We start from the raw sequence: 7,641 nt of genomic DNA on the forward strand, positions 1-7,641 counted from the left end.
TAATTTTGTTTTTTTTTCTGAAAATTATTGTTCATGGTTGATAGTTTGAATTTGAATGTAATGTACGAGTTCTGAATCTGATTTTATTATTTTGATAAATTTGTTTCGTTCAAAATTTTGGTGTATTTTAGATTCTAGTATGGTGTATTTTGGAATGAGTTCGGTATATTTTTATTTTTTGTGTAATATTGATGAGTAGTTTGTTCCAAAAATTGGGATGACATTTAACATATTTGAAGAAGTTAGAAAATTCTACAAAGATTATTCTAAACTTGCAAGTTTTTCTACGAAAATTCGGAATACAAATACGAAGGAAAATGAAATTAAGAACCAATTGATAGGGGTGGCAGTGGGGTGGGTAAGAGCGGATTTTTGCCCTACTCAACCCTGCCCCACCCCTACCCACGAATAGTAGATTATTCTTACCCGCCCTTATAAAAATTAAATAACATTTTAATTTTTACATATTCATATATAAATTAAGATAAAAATTTAAAATTTCTTAAATTAAAATACAAACATAAGATTCATACAATGTCAAATAACTTGAAATTTAAAAAGTTAATATTTGATCACTACAAATTTAACACCATAATAAAAATATTACATCATTAAGTATAAGAGTCTTCAATCTTTATTCTTGATCACTTTTCACATCTTCATCATCATGAAAGGTTTGGAGGTCAAGATCAAGGTAGCAAAATCGAGATTTTACGTAGAATCAGAAAGATAATTAAAAATCGTAGAGTGTAAAATCGTAAAACGGAATGTAAGATTTTACTAAATATATAAATTTATCAATATCAATTATAAGAGTAATATAATATGATAAAATTAAGTAATTTAAATAAAAATTTAAATTTAAATTTGACAAAAGTATCAAAAATAATAACATGATGATAAAATAAAGTTAAAGTAGCATAAATATATAACAAAATGCAACATTTGTAAAGGTTCAATAACATCACAAATATAAACTAGCCGCAAGTCTAATATGCAACATCACAAATATAAAATAGATAACATAATATCATACTAAAAAATATAAAGACTAGAACAATTCATTAACATCATGATCATCATATTCTCCAACATTTTGATTTTCATTAGGAGGAAAGTTGAGAAGTTCATTGAAAGCATCATCATCAAAAAGAGGAATCTCCAAATCAATCAAAGGACTCCCATCTTTACCTCCATCTTCTTGAGGGGCTAAGTTTACATCATTTTGTGTGTCAAACTCCTCCAAATTTTCCATCATATTTTCATCTTCCACAATCCATTCTTCATTTGAATCCAAGTCTTCAAGACTATAGTAAGCAATGTTTCTTGATGGCTTATTCCTTGCCAATCTTAAATTGGTCATCATAAAAACAACGTCATTCATTGTGCTTGTCTTCAAATGATTTCTCCTTTTCATGTGAACCTAATAATATCAAAATTTATGAGCATTTATTTAAAAAAAATACATTTGCTAATTAGAAAATAATAGAATTGAATAATTAACTAATTCTATAATTTAAAAAATAAATCCCTAAACGAGTATCAAATTAAAAGTTTACCATCTCAAAAGCACTCTAATTGCGCTCACATTCCAATGAACTACAAGTCAAGTTCAAGACACGGATAGCAAATTTTTGAAGTTCTAGATGTTCATCCCCTTAAGAATCCCACCATTGTGAAGGGGTTTTGGTTTTGAGAGCATTCTTGGCTACATCTCTACCAAAAAATTTAGCCTTAACTTTGAAATCTTCAAGTTGACTATCAATAATTGTAATGAGTGCAGGATCTCCCACAAGTATATCCAAACAATCATAAAGTCCTTTCTTAACATCATACTCAACCTTAAAATTAGGACTATAATGAATTTGTGGATTCAAATAATAGCCTGTAACATGCAAAGGCTTTAAGAGTTGCTTGTCTCATCTTGCATCAATAATATTCCACAAAGGCTTATAACTAAAAAGAACATAGAAATAGTGAATTAGACAATTACCTAATTAGTAAATAATTAAATGGTAATACTGAAAGAAAAATGTTTACTTATTACTAGTTTTATTACCTTGCTTTAACACTTTGAAAAGCATCTTTAATCTTTTCTTTAGCACGATCAATTTCAGAATACATGTATCCCATAGTTGGTTTTCCCTCTGAATCCACTATAGGGAACACGTGAAGAAGAGGATAAGTACCTCTCAAGCAATGGATAATGTTTTTCCAAAATATTTTATCCAAAACAATATTTTCAATGTTTTTCACATCCTATCTTTGAACACTTGCTTGCCTTCCACTTATCTGAGATGAACATTCTAATTATTGGATTTTTTTCTCATTAAGACTACCCAAAGTAAGGTAGGAAGTAGTGAATCGTGTCATACCTGGTCTCACCAAATCTCTTCCTTTGGTGTGTTGTTGCAAAAGGGAAATTAGAGAAGTTCTAGAATATATATAAGTGGTAAGTCTTCTTCCTTTGGCAATGGTGTCTTTGTGAAGATCTAGCTTCTTCTCAAAATCTTCAAGCATCAAATCAACGCAATGAGCGGCACAAGGAGTCCAATAAAGATTTTTTCTCTTTTCCATCAACATTTGTCCTGCCTTTTTATAGTTAGCTGCATAATCAGTTACAACTTGAACCGCATTCTCTTCTCCCACTTCCTCTATAACTTCATCAATCATCTTGAATATCTTTTCAGCTATTTTGCATATATCAGAAGCATTAATGAATTTTAAGAAAACAGTTCCCCTAGGACTATTCACAAGGAAGTTGAGAATAGTTCTCTTTCTTTTATCCGTCCAACCATCTGTCATAATAGTGCATCCAGTTTTCTTCCATTCAGTTTTATGTTCTTCTAATGTTAGTTTGGTTGACTCTACCTTCTTCAATAATTTTTCTCTTAACTCATCATAAGAGGGTGGCTTGAATCCTAATCCATGGCAGACAACCTTCTCAAACATGCTATGATATTCTTCAGACCTTGTAACATTAAAGGGAATAGCATTATTGTAGATGAACGAAGTAATTTCATCACATGCCTCTTCCCTTAGACCCTTCTTAAAAATAGAGTTGATTGTTGTTTGAGTGCTCACACCCCTTTTCTTAAAGAGATATATTGGTGTCTCTATTTCTTTTCCCTTTCTCTTCTCACCAACTAAAGCATCCCCTTTTTCTTCTACTCCTTCATCTTTACTTTGTATCTTTTTCTCAAAGTCTCTTGTCTTCTTAACCAAATTTTTTTGCAAACTAACAACAATATCAAACACCTCCTTTTTAATTTCATTAGAAACACCCATACAAGGTTCAACATCTTTTTTTGTTCCCGCCAAATGATGTTTCAACCTATACACTCCTCCTGTCACCACCTTATCACAATACTTGCATTTTATTTTCTTGGCATCTCTATCAATAGAAATTCCATACTTCTAAGCTTTGTCACTCCTATTTCCTGGAGTATTTTTAGCAATCTTCTCGGGTGCACCACCACAAACAGTTTCATCCCCAGTATTATTTCCACTATTATTCGCATCTGAAGCCATTTTAAACCTAAATAAATAGAAGTAAACAATTAACCCCTTAAAACTAAACTATGGTTTTTGAAGTGAGAATACAATAGTAATTTTTTTATGAAGAAGGAGGCTTAAAGCCCCGAATATAGTAGTAATAAACTAATAATACAGTACATTAATAAAATTTGAACGACTTCATATACAGCAAACTAATGAATGCATTATCAAGTTAGAATATTTAAATATTAATATATTACTATCAACAATGCAACAAATTCACATAATTTTTAAAAGAAAATTGTGCAATATATATCAAATTTAGTTGTTGAACAGATCATGAACATAAACCCCAAAATATTTGTTTCATCCATGCCTAGCTAGCTAGCATCAAAGAGAAAATAAAATCATATTGAACATTACCAAAGTTATGAACGTGTCCCTTGTAACATAAATTCCTACTCATACTCTCAAACACATTAATTGGAGCTAGGGATGGCAAAATTCTCCGAGACGCGGGGATCCCTGCGGGGACTGCCCCGAATGTGGATCCGATTGTGGGAAATTTTCCTCGCGGAGATGGGGATGGGGGACAAAATTCTCCCGAAGCAGGCGCGGGGACCCGAGCGGGATCCCCACCCCGTCCCCGCTATTCCCCGAAATTTATGAATTTCTTGAATTATCCTTAATAGTTTATTTCTCATATATGTTTTTTAGATATTTCTCACACACACATATATATAAAAACCCAAAACTCCTAATCTTTATTTGCATAACCCTTCTTCAATTCAGAGATTCCTAAGGCAGTCCATACTTCATCCAACCTCTCTGCAGCCACCCCCTCGTCACCCTTCTCACCGCATCGTCACACCTCACCGTGCCATCACCCTTACCGCGTCGTAATTTCTTTTTGTGGCATTCCTTTTCGTAACTCTGCCATCGTGTCCATTCTCCTCTCTGTTTCCGCGTCTCCCACCTCGTCTACTACTTTGTCCTTTGGCTCGTCGTTGCGTCCCCATTGCGTTATTTCGAAAGAAGTCACCATCGTGTCATTTAGACTTTTTTGTATAAAATCTTACAGTTTTTGTATAAGATAGATACTTGTAGCTCTATTCATATGGAAATTAATAATTAGTTAGAACTATTATGTACATGGGGAATGGAGTCCCCGCGGGAAATGGGGCCCCGTGGGGAATGGGGATGGGAAGCAATATTCCCCCACGGCGGGGAATGGGGCGGGGATGGGGAGCAAATCTGAGGGCGGGGATGGGGAGCAGGGAGGCATCCTTCGCCCCCGCCCTGCCCCATTGACATCCCTAATTGGAGCAACTAATTACCAATTACAGCACGAGAGCTAAATAAGCTAAATATTACTACACAAAGGCTTATATGAATGTCGAATAGTGTCACTAATTTCATTAAATAGTTCACAACCTTTAACAAGATGGAATTATAAATTTTCTTCTAAACCAAACTTATATATAAAAGCATATGTATCTACTAATGCTAGTCAATTGAACAAATAAACATATATGCCACTATTATCTAAATAATAACATAAATAATCTTTATTTTAAACAATAACTTTGTTCTATTATCTATTATCTAATAATATAGTTGGTATAAAAAACTCCAATTTGATGTCAGAAAGTTCACAATTGAGAGTAGATTATATTACTTATTTGATTTGTAGTAGCAAGCTTAAATTCTATTTTAATTATTTGATAAGCTTACCTCAGAGTCTTTAAATTTAAGAGTTGAGAACTTGAGATACTTCACTGGATTTAGTAACTTTGAGAAGCAACAGCTGCAAGCCTGTAATCCTTTTCACATATCCACAAAGTGATATTAGCAAAAGTGTTTTTTGTAATTAAAAACAAAGAGCAAATAAAATTGATACCACAATTCTTATTCATATCAAATAACAACTAAATTGAAATATTAAAATTAAATAGAGCATATAGTTAAAACTTAAAATAAAGTATTAAACATTCATAAGTAAAGTATATAAGCGAATATATAATTAACTATGTTACTATGTAATGTAAGCATTTAGGCTTTATCTTATAGCAATTGAAATATATCACTCTTCATTCTTTGTGAATTGTGAATAACAATAACAGGTAAAGAGCATATGCACCTAATGTCCTAATCCCGATTCCTAAATTTCCAATATTTGTAAGTGTATCATACCATATTGGTAACGAGCCAACTACAATTTATTTGCTAATTTGTTGAATATAATGATGGTAAAGAAACTAAAATCAATTAATTATGCACTTACCATAAAATTGAAACTATGTGTATTAGAGTATTAGACAAAACAAGTAATCAAGAAGCATGACAAGCAGTCGAGGACCTTACATGCACATAGCAGAGTTGCAAATGCTAACTTGTCGTGGAGAAAGCAACAATGGCAGAACCGTAGAAGTGCAAAATCCCAGAATAAAAATCCATAAAAGTGCATACTGGAATGCGATAGGTTAAGGAAATGGGAGTCAACTAGTCAGGAAGAGTAGGAGTCTAAGAGAGTGACAAAGAGGTTACATTATATCAAATTAAAACAGAAATTGGAAGGATTGAACTAAAGCAGTGTAGAAATCGAAGGGTTTTCTGGTTGGATCCGAGTTGGGCCAGGCGGATCCTCTCAAACCCGCTGCTATTCATCTTCCGAATTGTCTCGCTTCTGACGTGGTGGAGATGAAGACAATTTCACAATCTCACGATCTTCCATGGTGATTCCATGTTTCTGAGTTTCATCAGGGATGCAAGTAGAAACGGACACGCACAACACTTTTAGAAAATGTAGAATCGTCCATTTTCATCAACTTCTTATGTACCAACATGAGACACAATCGAACTCATTTTTTGATTCTATTCATTAACCAATTCATTACACAATTGATGAATTCTGTCAACTTTTTTGGAGCATTCTATTGGATCTGAATACAATTTTTCAAATTGAAACTCAACCCCAACCATCTTGTACCTAGGGTCTAAAATAGCTGCAACACCCATAATGCCATGAATCTCATCCCAATACTTCTCAAATTTTTTCTTCATGCTAGATGACATATTAACAATTAATGAATTACTAAAAAGTTGCCATTCATCTAATGAAACTTTTATTTTACAAACCAGAGTAAAATAAAGATTGGCAGTTGGAAATTTAAAACCAGAAAACAGTTAAGTAACATCATAGAATAACTTCAACCTATCACATATTTCCTTGGTAAGTTCCCATTCCTCATTACTTAGCACAGTTTTATATTGGAGTTCTTTCTACTTCAACCTAGGAAATATAAGTCTATACAACAAAAAAATTTCTAACATCAAATAAGTTGAGTTTCACCTAGTCGGGCAATCAGGAACTAATTTCTTAGTAAATGGAATCCCTGTTTTGGCACACTAACTCACAAAAGTTTCATTCCTTTTATGCGTTGCAGTCCAATACAATACACTACTACAAATATTTTCAATAGTTTTCTTAACTATACTAAACCATCCTTCGCAATCAAATTCAATATATGAGCACAACAACGCATATGTAACAATTTACCCCCCAACATCAAGAATGAAGAATCTAAATGCCCCAACAGTTCATCTATCATAACATCATTAATAGAACAATTATCCAATATAACAGTAGATAATTTTCTATTAATGTTCTATTCTAACAATATTTTCATCAACGTTTGAGTGAGAACTTCACTTATATGGGGACAAGGAACATAAGAATAGCTGAAAATTCAAACAAACATGCATACATTTTAGATTAACAAAACTCAACATACAAAGAAAACACAATGTATAAAGGTTTATGAAATTTTTGAAGTACCTCAATAGGCGCATTTGCAACATCCACAAACTATCAATATAGTGAGCGGTGGCAACCATGCATCCTTTTTCTTGATTGGAAGTCCACATGTCGCTAGTTATTGCAACTCTTGTAACAACCCCGTTTTTCGAGTACACGAGATCTTTTCTGAAGGTACGAATTTCACTGGAAGATCAGTAAAGGGAACACCTTTTCTGTATCATCAAGCATCTCAATACTCATTATTATTATGTCATCCTTAAGCTATAACCTCTTTTGAGGCAAGCTCGGTGACGTAGTCACAAAGAACCTAGTTTTTGAACTGT

At 32.9% G+C, this 7,641-nt stretch overlaps 1 pseudogene; it reads right to left on the bottom strand.

Annotated features, from left to right (window-relative positions):
- LOC107636962 lies at positions 1,003-3,288 on the bottom strand (annotated as a pseudogene).

Source organism: Arachis ipaensis, chromosome B04, assembly GCF_000816755.2.
Source record: "Arachis ipaensis cultivar K30076 chromosome B04, Araip1.1, whole genome shotgun sequence".
Lineage (NCBI taxonomy): Eukaryota > Viridiplantae > Streptophyta > Magnoliopsida > Fabales > Fabaceae > Arachis > Arachis ipaensis.